The sequence below is a fragment of the Oncorhynchus mykiss genome, chromosome 4 (genome assembly GCF_057628025.1).
Source record: "Oncorhynchus mykiss isolate SJ-2025 chromosome 4, ASM5762802v1, whole genome shotgun sequence".
NCBI classification, from domain to species: Eukaryota; Metazoa; Chordata; class Actinopteri; order Salmoniformes; family Salmonidae; genus Oncorhynchus; species Oncorhynchus mykiss.
The window spans coordinates 63870560-63888766 of record NC_143025.1 but is presented as its reverse complement, the minus strand read 5'-3'; the positions used below and the strand labels follow the sequence as shown (position 1 = coordinate 63888766).

The following is an 18207-nucleotide window of genomic DNA, read 5'->3' as shown; positions in this document are numbered from 1 at the left end:
ATAGAGTCTAAATACTCTGGCTGTATTGGAGCATGTGTCATGTCATTAACTGGCATGCACGTGTACACACATACACATGCGCACGCATAAACGGACTTCATTCGTACACCCAAAACTGTGATGCAAACACTTTAGGAACAGGATTTTTCAATTAAAAAAACTCACAAATCAGGCTAAAAGGAATAGATACTGATTTTAGATAGTAAGGCCAGACGAAATTGGTGGGCAGAAAATATGAGAGTTCCCCGTCGTGTGAGGCAGCTTCAGTAGTTAATTACCTCTGTCTGACGGTGGCTGGCCACACAGACAGACAGACCTTGCTGGCAGAGAACAGAGAATGGGCTAGTAAAGACAGGCAATAATCATGTTTGACATTCTCACTCCTCCTTCAGACTTTCCTTGACCCATACTGTTGTTCTGTGATGGTCATGACGTCACATATTGGAGCCATTCCATTATCCTGCAGATATCACAGACCGATGGCTGAGATAGCTATTCAAAGGCTGGCATTTAACATAAAGGATTAAATGGCATGCAAATGTAAAAGGATATCAGTTTGTCAAAACCCTGCAAACATTTAAAAGTCTAATTTGGAGATAGAGGGACAAAAAAAAACAAGTACCCTCATTCAGTAGCATTCTGTTCTGCCAGACACCATTATTGAGGGTTTGCTGAGCGATCATATTTTGGGGCGTTTATGTGGAGGAAACATTGGGAGTCCCAAAAATATACTGGCAGTGCCCTATGTGTGGAAGTGAAACAGGATTTTCGTCCACATGCGTGCTCCCTTTCTCTATCGAACATAATGGGGCTGAGGCTGAGGCCTGCAGGGGAGAGCATTCAGCCACACACAGATCACATGACTGGCCGGGTACAGCGCGCTCAGTCATTCTTACTGTCGCTCTTTACTGAGTGGAGAGCAGACAAAAGCTACGGCTGATACAGTGGCTCTGCAGAGGGGGAGGAGCTCTCCATTCACAGCCTGCTGGGTAGGTACTAAGCAGGGGCACGTCATATACAGCCTGAGAGATAGTAACCACAGCCTAGCCCCAATCTACATCTATACTCTCGTATAATGCACACCAAGTTAATACCATGGCTTACCTCTACAGGCAAGGGCCTAGTCACTTATCCATTTCAATGGCAGCTGTATCTACAGTATGTCCTTTGACAGATGTGGACTTTGATTGACAGGTCAGGAATGGATTTGAGCAGACAGCCTTCACATGGAGGCTCTCTGGCTGCGTCTATTCCTTATATAGTGCACTACTTGTGATCAGAGCCCTATGGAACCTGGTCAAAAGTAGTGCACTATACAGTACCAGTCAAAAGTTTGGACACACATACTCATTCAAGGGTTTTTCTTTATTTGTATTGTTTTCTACATTGTATAATAATAGTGAAGACATCAAAACTATGAAATAACACAAATGGAATCATGTAGTAACCAAAAAAAGTGTTGAATATGAAATATATATTTTTGATTTGTTTAAGATTCTTCAAAGTAGCCAACCTTTGCCTTGATGACGGCTTTGCACACTCTTGACATTCTCTCAACCAGCTTCACCTGGAGTGCTTTTCCAATAGTCCTGAAGGAGTTCCCACATGCTGAGCACTTGTTGGCTGCTTTTCCTTCACTCTGCGGTCCAACTCATCCCAAACCATCTCGATTGGTTTGAGGTCGGGCCAGGTCATCTGATGCAGCACTCCATCACCCTCAACCTTGGTCAAATAGCCCTTACACAGCCTGGAGGTGTGTTTGGGGTCATTGACCTGTTGAAAAACAAATGATAGTCCCACTAAGCCCAAACCAGATGGGATGGCGTATCGCTGCAGAATGCTGTAATAGCAGTTGATGAACAGTTGATGTTGAGATGTGTCTGTTACTTGAATTCTGTGAAGCATTTATTTGGGCCGCAATCTGAGATGCAGTTAATTGCTGATTTCTGAGGCTGGTAACTCTAATGAACTTCTTTAGCAGAGGTAACTCCGGGTCTTCTTTTCCTGTGGCGGTCCTCATGAGAGCCAGTTTCATCATAGCGCTTAATGTTTTTTTGCGACTGCACTTGAAGAAACCTTCAAAGTTCTGGAAATCTTCCTGATTGACTGACCTTTATGTCTTAAAGTAATGATGGACTGTCGTTTCTCTTTGCTTATTTGAGCTGTTCTTGCCATAATATGGACTTGGTCTTTTACCAAATAGGACTATCTTCTGTATACCAACCCTACCTTGTCACAACACAACTGATTGGCTCAAACGCATTAAGAAGGAAAGAAATTCCACAAATGAACTTTTAAGAAGGCACACCTGTTAATTGAAATGCATTCCAGGTGACTACCTCATGAAGCTGGTTGAGAGAATGCCAAGAGCGTGCAAAGCATTAATCAAGGCAAAGGGTGGCTACTTTAAAGTAATAAAATATATTTTGATTTGTTTAACACTTTTTTGTTTCTTCATGATTCAATATGTGTTATTTCATAGTTATGATGTCTTCACTATTATTTTACAATGTAGAAAATAGTAAAAATAAAGAAGTACCAAGGATTGTAGAGTGTTTATACAGACAGAGTGGAGAAAATGGATTACAATGAATGAAAGGTTAGAGTTTAAAGACATTTTGGATGACGAATCACTGTAGCCTATACCCCAATGAGACCTCCCATTAACCTAGCGTTGGGGAAATTTGCAACAAAAGGGCCAGGTTTGTAATTGTCACCACTGAATATGTAACACAATTATGAGATAATGAAATTCCTTTAAAATGACTTGCAAAGGAAGTGTTTGATTATATATAAAAAAAAAATTATAAACCCATATTACTTCCAGCTCTGTTGCTGCTCTCCCACTACAGTGATTAAATAGAAAGAAATTAACATTAACAATGGCTTAAGGCCCCTTTGACGTTTACTGAGCTTCCTCGAGGTAAAGCTCTATACTTCTGTCAATATTGCTTTATCCACTAGCAATGACGGGGAATTTAAATGGGGCATATTGAGGGCCTAGGCCTGGTGCTCCAGCAAGGAGGCCGGGGTGATGCCAGGATGAGCAATCGTCTCCTTTGTCAGCCCCCCCAGCCAGCAGCAGCTGCATCAGCATTGCAGAGAAATGACACTGCAGAGAGGCAACAGAGAGGAGGAGCGGGGAGCATGGAGGGCAGACAGGCACTCCTCAGAGACAGTTTAACTGCTACCTGTTGTACAGTTCTACTGTACAAGTGTATATCACTATACAGTAGTACAGTAGAGTATGGCCAGACAGGCACCACTCAGACAATGTTTAACTGTTTCAAATGTGACACAAATCCAATGTAAGTAAATGGTACCTATATTAGCATTTCCATGCCTCATGTCCAAATCACCCTAAAATATCTAAAAATGTATTGTGTAACTCAATTATGTTACTTATAGATGCTTTGGATATGAAGTGTGAAAATGCTTATATTTTATTGGATTTGTGCCACTATGCTAAAAAGTTAGCATTTGAAACAGTGGCCAGGTAAACAAAACCAAAGCCTGGATTAATGTCGTAGCTTATCACAAACTGCTTACAGGGTAAGAAAACCAATATGTAATTTTGTAATTTGGATGAACTATCCCTTTAACAATGGGGTGGAGATGTTCTTTATAAAATAATTACCTAGTAGCAGGAACAGCACCATCTAGTGGTCAGAGCCTGGTAATATCAAGATGTAGGATAGCCTATTCATTGATGGAAATACCAGATGATGTAAATAGATTTGACCGGTCATGCTTATTGGTCTATGGGTTGCATTATTTAGTGGAATTAAATTGCTGGGTGTATATATTCATTGTGTAACTTCCATGACTAATTTCTCTGAACAGACAAAAACAAAAATCCACTGAGAATACATAACATAGGATGAAGAAACAATACTCCTAGCCGCAGCTCCATACTACTCGTCAAACAGAGAACTGATACTTTATACCCGTTATTGGGGTGGGATTGGAATGGGGTGTGGAGGTTCCGTGGATGGCTTTAGGCCACTTCCTTGGATTACTCATGTCGTTTTCATTGTTAGAAAAAAAGTTTGGTCCAAATAGGACGTACGGTACTATAATTATTGAATATTATATGAAATCATATCAATTAAAAGGGCCTATTTGGGTGCAAATATATTTCAACAAATAATGTTTCTGGAATGCTTATCTTATCGGTTTCTAACTACAGAAACGATTTCATAACAATCTGAGGTGGCCGGTGTCATGGCTTACTGAAATGACATGGAACGACCCACATGCATGACATTAAAACACAGCTAGCACATTCATAGGATTAATTAAATATTCATAAAAAATTTAAAAACTTCCTGGGCCACAGACACACAGCAGACTTTTGTTTTCCCTTGAAAATGCAGACATCAGGGCAGCATATCATCATTAATAAATGACCAAACATAGTATACTGTATTCTCTTTTCATTATCTTGTTCAATGGAGAGAGCACCACCCTCATGATTCACACTTTATTATGGCGGGGGAAAATGACACTATATGTATTTTTTATTTCACCTTTATTTCACCAGGCAGGCCAGTTGAGAACAAGTTCTCATTTACAACTGCGACCTGGCCAAGATAAAGCAAAGCAGTGCGACAAAAACAACAACACAGAGTTAGTTACACATGGGATAAACAAACGTACAGTCAATAACACAATAGAAAAATCCATATACACTGTGTGCAAATGTATTAAGATTACGGAGGAAAGGCAATTAATAGGCCATAGTGGCGAAATAATTGCAATTTAGCATTAACACTGGAGTGGTAGATGTGAAGATGATGATGTGCAAGTAGAGATACTGGAGTGCAAAAGAGCAAGAATAAATAACAATATGGGGATGAGGTAGTTGGGTGGGCTATTTACAGATGGGCTGTGTATAGGTGCAGTGATCGGTAAGCTGCTCTGACAGCTGATGCTTAAAGTTAGTGAGGGAGATATAAGTCTCCAGTTTCAGTGATTTTTGTAATTCGTTCCAGTCATTGGCAGCAGAGAACTGGAAGGAAAGGCGGCCAAAGGAAGAGTTGGCTTTGGGGATGACGAGTGAAATATACCTGCTGAAGCGCGTGCTAGGAGTGGGTGTTGCTATGGTGACCAGTGAGCTGAGATAAGGCGGGGCTTTACCTAGCAAAGACTTGTCGATGACCTGGAGCCAGTGGGTTTGGCGACGAATATGAAGCCGAGGGCCAGCCAACGAGAGATTACAGGTCGCAGCATACTACGAGAGCATACGACTCAAACGTTTCCAATTGAAAGCCTATTTCGTTAAGTTACATGTCCGAGTCATACATATCACAACATACACAGGCACACAATCTTACCACCCACAATATGTTATACTGATATCATTTCATATGCAAAGTCTTTAGGAGAGAGAAATCGTCTTGCCATTCAACAAAGGACGAAGCATTCCCTATATACAATCCAACACAAGGCAATATGAAGTCTAACATCGATTCACAAAGTAATAAAGGGAAAACCCTCGGTTTTCATTTTCTCCTCATTTTCCACAGGAAATATTTTGTGTGCTCTCCCAGCTGTGTGTAAAGCCCCACGAGGATTGGATGGAGATTTAGCTTGTTTCCCGACAGCAGCATATGGCGGAAACCTGCTATGAGAACCTATCATTGCTGCCTCAGTACTTGTGCAGTGGTAAGAACATTTAGGCTGGTGGTTGGTAGAATCCATGTACTTATTTAGCAATATAATCTTAAATATAGTCTTGCCAGTTTGCATCATAAGAGTGCCATTAGGACTGCAAAGCTCCTGAATACAGACCTTTATTGAAGATGAAAGGTACGGTACATTGGAGTTTGAGAGATTAAATAGGAGAGAGCGAGATTAAAATAGAAACAGTTCGGGACACTATTAGGGGAATCCCTGGCTCTGTGCTGATGCTCTCAAACCAATTTAAAATGAAAAAAAAAAACAGCACATTTCCTTGAATGATATATGTATAGTCAGTTACCACTTAGTGACACCACACCAGTGTATAGGCTATTTCTGCTTTCACTGTAAACCTCTTTCAGTACCAAGAAATCACTAGTTTCCTTCCCCAGGCAACAATACCACAAGCAAGCACACACACACACACACACCAGGGTTTCCATTAGCCAGTAAAAATCTGCTTTTGGCAACAACAAAAAAAGAAAGAAAAGCAGATTAATAAAATTGGCACTGGGCAATTGTCCGGGAGAAGAAAAAATCTGATTGCAAAAATAATGCTTTTTAGCCTATTCATTAATGGAAATACCAGTTGATGTAAATACATTGGACCGGTCATGCTTATCGGTCTATGGGTTGCATCATTTGGTGTAATTAAATTGGCGGGTGTATATATTCGTTATGTAACTTATTTATCACAGGCACATAGTACAGAGAGGATGACAGCGTTTTTAGAAGCCCAATCATTACGCAACAATTCTATTGTAAATGCAATCATGTGTTAAATTGTTTTTGGGCCCCGATTAAAATAAGCTACTATTTTTATTTCTCAAATGGTAATTGAAGTTTGTTTCCCATTCGGAGAGGCAACATGAGGCAGACTTCCTCAGCGCATCACACACCACTTCGCAATGAGCTGGAGGCAGTATCCATTTTGAAAACATATGACCAAAATATAAACACAACACGGAACAATTTCAAAAGATTTTACTGAGTTACAGTTCATATAAGTAAATCAGTCAATTGAAATAAATTAATTAGGCCCTAATCTGTGGATTTTACATGACTGGGAATACAGATATGCATCTGTTGGTCACAGATACCTTAACAAAAAAGGTAGGGGCGTGGATCAGAAAACCAGTCAGTAAATGGTGTGACCACCGTTTGCCTCATGTAGCATGACACATCTCCTTCGCATAGAGTTGATCAGGCTGTTGATTGTGTCCTGTGGAATGTTGTCCCACTCCTCTTCAATGGCCGTGTGAAGTTGCTGGATATTGTCGAGAACTGGAACACGCTGTCGGACACGTCGATCCAGAGCATCCCAAACATGCTCAATGGGTAACATGTCCGGTGAGTATGCAGGCCATGGAAGAACTGGGAAATGTTCAGCTTCCTGAGACACTCTGATCTGTTTCACCTGTCTTGTGCTCGTCTCCACCCCCACCAGGTGTCTCCCATTTGTCCCCATTATCTCCTGTGTATTTATACCTGCGTTTTCTGTTTGTCTGTTGCCAGTTCGTCTTTTCCCGTCAAGTCCTACCAGCGTGTTTTCCCGTTTTCGAGTTGCTATTTTCTAATCCTCCCGGTTTTGACCATTCTGCCTGCCCTGAGCCTGCCTGCCGTTCTGTACCCTTCTGACATTGCCCTGGATTACTGACCTCTGCCTGACCTAAGCCTGCCTGCCGTTCTGTACCTTACTGACATTGCCCTGGATTAATGACCTCTGTCGGCCCTTGACCTGTCGTTTGCCTGCCCCCTGTTTGATAAACATCTGTGATTCGAACTGTCTGCATCGGAGTCTTATCCTGAGTCCTGATACTTCCAGGAATTGTGTACAGATCCTTGCAACATGGGGCTGTGCATTATCATGCTGAAACATGAGGGGATGGTGGCAGATGTTTGACATGACAATTGGCCTTAGGATCTCACCACGGTATCTCTGTGCATTCAAATTGCCATCTATAAAATGCAATTGTGTTCGTTGTCCATAGCTTATGCCTGCCAATACCATAACCCCACCGCCACCATGGACCACTTTGTTCACAACGATGACATCACCAAACCGCTTGCCCACACGACGCCATACGTGGACTGTCAAATTCTCTAAAATGACATTGGAGGCGGCTTATGGTAGAGAAATTAACAATACATTCTCTGGCAAGAGCTCTGGTGGACATTCCTGCAGTCAGCATGCCAATTGCACGCTCCCTTTCAAACTTGAGACATCTGTGGCATTGTGTTATGTGACAAAACTGCACATTTTAGAGTGGCCTTCTGTCCCCAGCACAAGGTGCCTCTGTGTAAGGATCATGTTTAATCAGCTTGTTGATATGCCACACCTGCCAGATGGATGGATTATCTTGGCAAGGGAAAAATCTTCAGTAACAGGGATGTAAACAAATTTGTGCACAATATTTGTGCATATGGAACATTTCTGGGATCTTTTATTTCAGCTCATGAAACACGGGACCAGACCATTACATGTTGCGTTTTATATTTTTGTTCAGTGTATCTACTTAATTTTTTGAAACCTGATTTTTTTTACTACATATTATGAGGCAGGTTTTACCTTGCTTCATAGTAGCTTATTCAAAATCCGACCATATCCGTGGAGGCAGTTATTGTATAAAAGACGTCCATATGCCTTTGAAACCATGTTCTATTGGTTTAACTGTCTTTCATTGTCCGGTCTCCAAATTCATATGTAGCCTGCTGCCTTGCGCACATTGCTGCGCTAATAATGTGAAGAAATAGTTTATCAACATTTTAAGCCTTTAAATGTATCCTAGGCCTACTGGTCGTATGAATTTGAGCTCAACTGTCCCACAACTGTTCCAGAGTCTGTTTGGGCCATTTCTTTCTTGACAAGCTGACCAATAGAATAGGTAGTATAAAAGTTTATGGGGGAATAGTATATTCTCATAGGTGGCGCGTCCATAAGGCTAGGTAGGGGAAACTAAGCTTTCCCTAAGTCAATTGAATTAAACTGCCAAAATGATAAATGGACAACGTTGTTTTTATTGATCTGTTTGTTTGTCAGTGTCAGCAGAGTAGGCTATCCTGTCATTTGTAGTATTAAAACATATTCTGCTAAAACGTCTCCAGTCATATAAAATGTGTTTTTCCCCATGCAAAGAAAGAATACAAGTATCTGATATTGCCTATAACCCAAGCCTCTACGTTATGTGTATTCAGCCATGGATTGAACAGTCTTTTTTTGCGAACAGTGATTGAGTTATATTATTAGCCTAAGTTATGACTATCCAATCTACTCATCCCATAAGTCTGCAAATGCGGTGATGCATGGAATGCTTTATTGTAAAAGGTGCATTTATTTTTTTTGTTTTGCTTCCCCAAACATGAAACTCACGTGCCGCCTATACATAGGCTACTGTTCATTACTCATCTTGTTGACGGAGAAAAGTCAACGCGGATAGTTATTATAACATCTTCAAAGTGCACGGGAAGGACACACGTCGTTGCATCCTTCACTTGTATGTTGTGTTAAGACTAATTACCGTAATCTGAATGTGATTTCTGTCATTCTGAGCACCGTGGGAGGACGCCCTAATCAGGTTATGTACCCAATGCATATGGGTCCGGTAAATTTCTCAAAATGTCTGGTAAATTAAAATGCTGCAGGTCAAATGTCTGGTGACAAGAATTCATAATGGACCTCCCCCCACACAGGTAGAGGTGGTGTGGGTGTTGATAAGGGACAGTGTCTGTGTGTGATATGATCTGGCTCTGGGGACTTGTTAGACAAACAGTCCAGCTAATTGAATTCCGCTTTGAAGGAATATTCCCAAGATGGCCATCTCCATGAGGCCTGAGCCAACCCTGTTTTGACAGGCTTTCATGCAAGCATATCAGTTGCATGCACATCATTTTATCCGATGATGTTAGTGCAACAATGACCCAGCGGCACATGCTTCGGTTTCAGTCATATTCTTTCCACCATGTTTCATTTTGCGGAGGAGTCTACGAGCTGTGAAGAAGTGAACACACCGGCCTTTCATATCACTAAAGTAAAAATGCAAAAGCAGAAACGACACAAAGATGCTTCTGGGGATTCACGTGGAGGAAATCATATGATCTCCTAGCTTCCCATGTCAACCACAGGAGGCTGCTGAGGGGAGGACGGCTCATAATGAAGTCTTGAACGGAGTAAATGGAATGGTATCAAATCAAGCGTTATTTATACAGCACATTTCAGAAGTGGAATGCAACGGAATGGTGCTTTACAGGAAAAAACTCATAAAAAACTCAAATAAAAGCTGAAATATTTACTACATAACGAACAAGATAAAAAAAACTAAAGAAAAGCAAAGCTAAAAATATGTGTTTTAAGATCTCTTTTAAATATGTCCACAGTTTCGGGTTTTCTGGACGGCTATTCCAGAGGCTTGGGGCATAGTAACTAATGGCTGCCTCTCCATGCCTCTTGGTCCTAGGCTTTGGGGTAGTTAAAAGGCCAGTGCCAGAGGACCTGAGGGACCTACTGGGTGCATAACTTAAAAACATGTCTGACATGTATTGGAGTGCACAAATGTGGATTGACTTACAGTGGCAAGAAAAAGTATGTGAACCCTTTGAAATTACCTGGATTTCTGCATAAATTAGTCATACAATTTGATCTGATCTTCATCTTAGTCACAACAATAGACAAACATAGTGTGCTTAAGTATGTGAACCTCGGGGCTAATGACTTTTCCAAAAGCTAATTGGAGTCAGGAGTCAGCTAACCTGGAGTCCAATAGATGCTGGTTATAGCTGCCCTGCCCTATATAAAAAAAAAACACTCACAAAATGTGAGTTTGCTATTCACAAGAGGCATTGCCTGATGTGAACCATGTCTCGAACAAAAGAGATCTCAGAAGACCTAAGATGAAGAATTGTTGACTTGCATAAAGCTGAAAAGGGTTACAAAAGTATCTCTAAAAGCCTTGATGTTCATCAGTCCACAGTAAGACAAATGGTCTATATATGGAGAAAGTTCAGCACTGTTGCTACTCTCCCTAGGAGTGGCTGTCCTGCAAAGATGACTGCAAGAGCACAGTGCAGAATGCTCAATGAGGTTAAGAATAATCCTAGAGTGTCAGCTAAAGACTTACAGAAATCTCTGGAACATGCTAACATCTCTGTTGACTAGTTTACGATATGTAAAACACTAAACAAGAATGGTGTTCGTGGGAGGACACCACGGAAGAAGCCACTGCTGTCAAAAAAAAAACATTGCTGCACGTCTGAAGTTCCCAAAAGAGCACTTGGATGTTCCACAGCGCTTCTGGCAAAATATTCTGTGGACAGATGAAACCAAAGTTGAGCTGTTTTGAAGGAACACACAACACTATGTGTGGAGAAAAAAAGGCCCAGCACACCAACATCAAAACTTCATCCCACTGTAAAGTATGGTGGAGGGAGCATCATGGTTTGGGGCTGCTTTGCTGCCCCAGGGCCTGCACAGCTTGCTGTCATCGACGGAAAAATGAATTCTCAAGTTTATCAAGACATTTTGCAGGAGAATGTAAGGCTATCTGTCTGCGAATTGAAGCTCAACAGAAGTTAAGTGATGCAATAGGACAACGACCCAAAACACAGAAGTAAATCAACAACACAATGGCTTCAACAGAAGAAAATACATCTTCTGGAGTGGCCCAGTCAGAGTCCTGACCTCAATCCGATTTAAAATGCTGTGGCATGACCTCGAGAGCGGCTCACACCAGACATCCTAAGAATATTGCTGAACTGAAACAGTTTTGTAAAGATGAACGGTCCAAAATCCCTCCTGACCGCTGTGCAGGTATGATCTGTAACTACACTGTGAATGTTTACCCGGTGTGTTCAATAAAGACATGAAAACGTAGAATTGTTTGTGTGTTATTAGTTTAAGCAGACTGTGTTTGTCTACTGTTGTGACGTAGATGACGATCAGATCAAATTTTATGACCAGTTCATGCAGAAATCCAGGTAATTCCAAAGGGTTCACATACTGTACTTTTTCTTGCCACTGTAAAAACCAATAGAAGAATCTTAAAATTAATTATAAAACTCACAGGCAGCCAGTACAGAGTAGAGGTTGACCGATTATGATTTTCCAACGCCGATACCGATTATTGGAGGACAAAAAAAGCCAGTCAGACTGCTCTATCAAATCATAGACTTAATTATAACATAATAACACACAGAAATGCGAGCCTTAGGCCATTAATATGGTCGAATCCGGAAACTATCATCTCGAAAACAAGACGTTTATTCTTTCAGTGAAATACGGAACCGTTACGTATTTTATCTAACGGGTGGCATCCCTAAGTCTAAATATTGCTGTTACATTGCACAACCTTTAATGTTATGTCATAATGGCAAATTAGTTCGCAATGAGCCAGGCGGCCCAAACTGTTGCTTATACCCTGACTTTGCGTGCAATGAAAGCAAGAGAAGTAACACAATTTCACCTGGTTAATATTGCCTGCTAACCTGGATTTCTTTTAGCTAAATATGCAGGTTTAAAAATATATACTTCTGTGTATTGATTTTAAGAAAGGCATGGGTGTTTATGGTTAGGTACACGTTGGAGCAACGACAGTCCTTTTTCGCGAATGCGCACTGCATCGATTATATGCAACGCAGGACACGCTAGATAAACTAGTAATATCATCAACCATGTGTAGTTATAACTAGTGATTATGATTGATTAAGTTTAATGCTAGCTAGCAACTTACCGTGGCTTCTCACTGCATTCGTTTAACAGGCGGGCTCCTCGTGAGGCAGGTGGTTAGAGCGTTGGACTAGTTAACCGTAAGGTTGCAAGATTGAATCCCTGAGTTGACAAGGTAAAAATCTGTCATTCTGCCCCTGAACAAGGCAGTTAACCCACTGTTCCTAGGCCGTCATTGAAAATTAGAATGTGATCTTAACTGACTTCCCTAGTTAAATAAAGATTAAATAAAGGTGTAAAATAATAATAAATAAATAAAATATTTCAATAAAAAAAAATTGTCAAAATCGACATCCAAGATTACCGATTTCCGAGTGTTATGAAAACTTGAAATCGTCCCTAATTAATCGGCCATTCCGATTAATCGGTCGACCTCTAGTACAGAGACCTTAAAACCGCTGTAATGTGTGCTCTCCGTCTGGTCTTGGTCAGTACCCACGCTGCAGCATTCTGTTTTTTTTTCTGGTTTTGCAGTTGACCAATGGCTTTCTTGGGTAGACCAGACAGGAGAGCATTACAGTAGTCAAGCCTGCTTGTAATAAAAGCATGGATGAGTCACTGTATCAGCCTGAGAGAGAAACGGCTGTGACTTGGCAATGTTCCTCAGGTGTTAAAAACCTATTTTGGTCACATTCCTAATGTTTGATGTGTTCGATACCATTCCATTGATTCGTTCCAGTGATTACTATGAGCCTGTCCTCCCCAATTAAGGCGCCACCAGCCGCCTGTGATGTCAACATACACCCCCTAGTGAAGCTGTCATACTCTGGATTCATCCATGGTTAAACATTTACTCATCTGTAAAAATCTGTTAATTTTAGCCCATCAGTACGTCAGTGTAAACCACACAATCGGAAAAAAAAAACCTGTAAAACACAGAGACAGATTTCATCTCCCCACACTAGATTTGTCACACAAATGGCATCATTGTTGTTGTGTGTGACCTTCGGAGCACTGGGCTGATGCTGAGCACAGAGCGGCTACTGAGCTCTGAGGTTAGGGGGACGACCCACGCGTGAGCCCCACGTCGGACCGAACGTGGGCTTAGAGCAGAACAGCAGCTATGCGATTACATCAGCACTGAACACAACACAGGCCCCTGGTCATGGCCCTTTCAAAATGGCCTCTGCTATTTGAGGAGAGGGCGAGGGGACAGGAAATGTCACACAGAAGACTGTGACTACAGTGGCCCCAACCAGATTGTCAAAATGTACAAAGTGGTTGGGTTGTGTTATGCACATCCAACTAGCATAAATCCAGCCAAAATGACAATACAAAGACCTGGATTGATTTAGCTAACAAATGTGGCGATGTTGGGCAAGATATGAACCAAAGCATCCCAGTTCAGATGAAAGCACCTGAAAAGCACAAAAACCCAGTCCAAAGAAGTGACTGTGTAGCGTGATTTACTGTATGAGTAGGTCAGAGCAGTTTTGTCTCTCTGTGGTGCGACAGCAGAGAGTAGCAGCATGCCATGCTGTCACAGGATCAACAGTGAGCAGCAACATGGTGGTTTGGCAGCTCTCTCTCTCCAGCAGAAGAATGGGAGTGAATGGGAGAAAGTGTACAGTTCTGTATCTCTGACTTACAAACTGCACTGTATGCAGACTGACTGGGAGTGGACTCCAGGTGCCAAGTGGTGAATTACACAGAGGAAAATGCTCTGCATACCTCATTACTATCAGGTTAAATTACCCAAAAGAGCTCGCCTCTGTAGGGAAGTTCATTATGACAAGAGCAGCATGCACTTGCCCTTTCCAAGCTGAAACTTCTACAAGGACAATAGTGGCTAAAATGCATTATGGAAAAGTCCAAACCTTTTTTTCAAAACATTGAGGAATATTGAAGAGAGAGGAGGGAATATTTGCTCTATCTTGTGCTGAAATGAGACAAAACAAACCTCATCCGTGTACATCGGCGAGGGGCAAATTTGATGGGGGTGGGGGCCGCAAGACAATCTGAACTCATCACGAGGGGCCTCAGTTGCTCCTGAGTCTGCGTACCCACATGTGCAAAAGAGGGCCGCCGCCCATGGAACGTAACCTTGTGACCACGTTGAGTCGGTGTGTGTGTGTGGCTTCTATGTAAGATGATATTTCAACATGAGCAGGGATTTCTGTCGTTTCCAAGGTTACCATTGTGGATCCTGCAAACAAAAAAAACAACAAAAAAAACGCAGGAGCACCTTGCAGACAGCTTTTCACACCAAACAATTATACTATGCATCCATGCCTGGCACCTGAAATCAAGCCGGCAATATAGGCCTATGTTCTGCAATTGTAATACGAACAACTTTTCTGTAAAAGACATGCAGTAAAGTTTAGTCAGCGAGTTGCCGTGCCAACCCAAGTCATTGGTCAAAAACCAACAGATACAGGAACTCTGGAAGTTGGGAGAATAGTACAAGCCTAGGCGAGTCGTCTTAACATTCTTAGCTTTAGTAAAAGAAAACAATAACACATTTGAGAGAGTTATTCACATCAATACTGAGGAGCAGCATATGTGATGTGTAGCCCAAGGGTTAGTGAAGAATTAAGCAACTTGTCTCGCCATCAACTAAGATGATGGAGAGACCAGATACAATCGTCCCGACATCAACTACCGTACCGGAAAAAACAACTGTAAGGTTTGGTAGAGGAGGAATAATGGTCTGGGGCTGTTTTTCATGGTTCGGCTAGGCCCCTTAGTTCCAGTGAAGGGAAATCTTAACGCTACAGCATACAAAGACATTCTAGACGATTCTGTGCTTCCAACTTCGTGGCAACAGTTTGCGGAAGGCCCTTTCCTGTTTCAGCATTACAATACCCCCGTGCACAAAGTGAGGTCCATACAGAGATGGTTTATTGACATCGGTGTGGACGAATTTGACTGGCCAACACAAGGCCCTGACCTCAACCCCATCGAACACTTTCGGGATGAACTGGAACGCCGACTGCGAGCCAGGCTTAATCACCCAAAATCAATGCCCTAACCTCACTAATGCTCTTGTGGCTGAATGGAAGCAAGTCCCTGCAGCAATGTTCCAACATCTAGTGGAAAGCCTTCCCAGATGAGTGGAGGCTGTTATAGCAGCAAAGCGGCTGGCAACTCCATATTAACGCCCATGATTTTCTTGTTGAACATCTCATTCCAAAGTGTCCACATATTTTTGGTAATGTAGTGTATCTAACCTGTCTTTGACAAAACCTTCCTACAGGGTATGAAGGAAATGGACCAAATATAGCTTGGTATGGCATCTGACCTTTGTTGACAAGTAGTTAAAGAATAAGAAACTAACAATACAACAGTACTCCCATTTGGTAAGGTAAGCATAATGCAAAACAATGAAAATGTATCGGCCTATGTAAACTAGGCCACAGCTATGTAATACACAACCCGTTACTATGTCTGGGACCTGTACTGCACAGAGGAATTAGCGTAAGTGCATTCATGACTTGATTTTAGGAAGGATGCCTTGTATTGTATTGATAGAAGAATGTGGAGGTCAACCAGCACAACCGACCCCAACTAACAAAGGAAAGTGCCAACCAATTTCACAACAACGGGTTGGTTTATTCTCAAAGACTGCATATTCTCAGGAGTATTCAATGGGGAGGTTACTATCCAACCCACTTCATGTAATTAAGATGATTTGAAATATGCATGAATATCATTGTTATTCTGAAAGAGTCATATCCAAGTCTTGTAATATTTCTAAATGTTTGTAATGGAAAAAAGTGGGTCATCAACAAAATGCTCTGATGAACACATTGTAAAGGATGTGAAGGAATACAAGTTGGCAACATACAGTACGACGATCTTCACAACCAAGTAATGGCAAGCTTGTTCACTGGTTGACTATAGCGCTTCACCATATAAAGACTCGTCAACCAATAGAAACCAATCAAGAAATCAACATTTGCTTCATTGTATCCTTCATCGCGATGCCATCTTTTATGAATGAATTGGGTAGAACGCTGATAGAGATGGTTATTACTAGGCTACTAGTGCTGTATGGTAAACAAATTCACCAAGCGGCTCAATGCGACAAGGCACGGAAGGTTGACTGTTTTTGCAGACACAGCACATAGATTTTTATTTCTAATGAATACACATAACGCGTTCGAGGATCGAGGGCAGGATACTTGCGACTGGCCAATGCAATTTGCACGTTCTTATTAGGGCAACGAAAGCCTATAAATATATTTCGGAAACATCTGATCTGTAACATCAGCCTACAGACAAGAGACTAAATGCGTTAAACACAAGAACACACTAAATTGACCCCATTTGCTGTTCCAATTGATACAATCAAAGTAATTCATTTCGTACTGTTAGCTATAGGGAGCGATTCAACCTTAAACAGGATAGTAAAGGATAAATGGTTCCTTACCGATTCGAAGTCGTTTAATTAACCGGACGAATGTATTCCATTGTAGTTGTAGGTGAGACAGACGCTTATAGCTTTTGTGAAAATAATGGCCAAATAGCTTGCAGAAATCCAGCGCTATCTTCGTGCTACCCCACTCCCTTGCTGTAGCTGATGAGTGTGATGGCGTTGTCTTTGCAGGGCCACAATTAAACTAACGGGACCAGAGGAGTGATTGACAACACCGCCAGCCAATAGAATGGGAGGATTATTTTAGTGAGGAACAGGGGATTGTAAACAGGGCCACGTTCAGTTTCCAAACGTGCTCGAACGTTGCAGATAGAAATGCCATAAATAGAACCTCCGTGATTCCTTGTTCTACATGTCAGAAAGGCGTGTTTGCTTTAACATGTTGATATCTGAACATTCCAAAAATGTTGTGACCTACTGAACGCCCCCAGGTTAGATAAAGTCAACATGCTAGGCCTATGTGGAGAGCGTTGAAGTCGAGATACTATTGCATTAGAAGTATTTCCATGACATCAGATTAATTTGGGGTCTAGACTAGGACAAGGCGTGGTTGCCCATAATGAATGTCAATCAATAGATGGAGGGATGACGTATGCCTACTTCACATTTAGGCTATGAAAAAAATTGGATTTTGTAATGGAAAACTGGCATCAGTTCAATTAGGACAGTGCGTGGCCAATTAACATGCCTATAGGCCTACACGAATACCAAATGTTAGATACTTTTCGAGTTGAGAAGATACAAAATAACTGCTCAATACAAGGAAAAAGTGTAGGATAATGCAATGTCCTCCTCCTCACCACCATCATCATCAGTGTGATTCAATCAAAGGTTATTGGAATTCAGTCAATTATTCCTCGCGCTGACAACGCGCTCCGATAACCATTGCGTTGGGGCGCCCTCTGCTGCTTAAAGACAACAATTACCAGTTTTCATCACTCAAACTTCCCCCCAGTTATCCCTTATTATAAACCAGGTAGTTTGGGTCCTGTATACAGATTGGCTGAAAGCCATGGTATATTTAAGGGATAAACATTACCTTGGAAATAATGGACGACACACTCTGCGTCCTCCCTTTGCAAGGTTTCTTTTTCAAAGGTAATGTACAGAACAGAGGTGTTTATCCTGCTTATACCACAGTTGCCAAAGACAAAAATACTTAAGCACAAATTTACCGGTAGAAAATAATAATTTGGTTGATATTTTCATTTTTATAAGCAAATTCACACTTTCTCATCTTTTGATTGCTAGAGATGCGACCCAGTCGTTCGTTCAATTGGTTCTATGTTTATGGACACGACCCAGTTGTTTGTTCTATATGTTCCGTTGCCATGCTCGATGGCAACCTTTTTATCCCTTGCTTGCTAGCTAGCCAACTAGTTTGTTTAAGCAGTATTCTATTGACATTTGGATACATAATTTGGATACA

The 18207-nt window shown here is 41.5% G+C and overlaps 1 protein-coding gene across 6 annotated transcripts in view; it reads right to left on the bottom strand.

Annotated features, from left to right (window-relative positions):
- Positions 1-17076, bottom strand: part of LOC110522145 (tyrosine-protein kinase Fyn) — a 67531-nt gene extending 50455 nt beyond the window's left edge. For 2 of the 6 annotated variants that reach the window (XM_036975689.2, XM_090232539.1), the window contains exon 1: positions 16773-16964. The gene's annotated coding sequence lies outside the window, so the exon portion shown is untranslated. Of the gene's footprint in view, positions 1-16772 lie in introns of all 6 variants that reach the window. The other 4 variants (XM_036975687.2, XM_090232540.1, XM_036975688.2 and 1 more) reach the window with 3 other exon arrangements.
- Positions 17077-18207: the final 1131 nt, after the last annotated feature.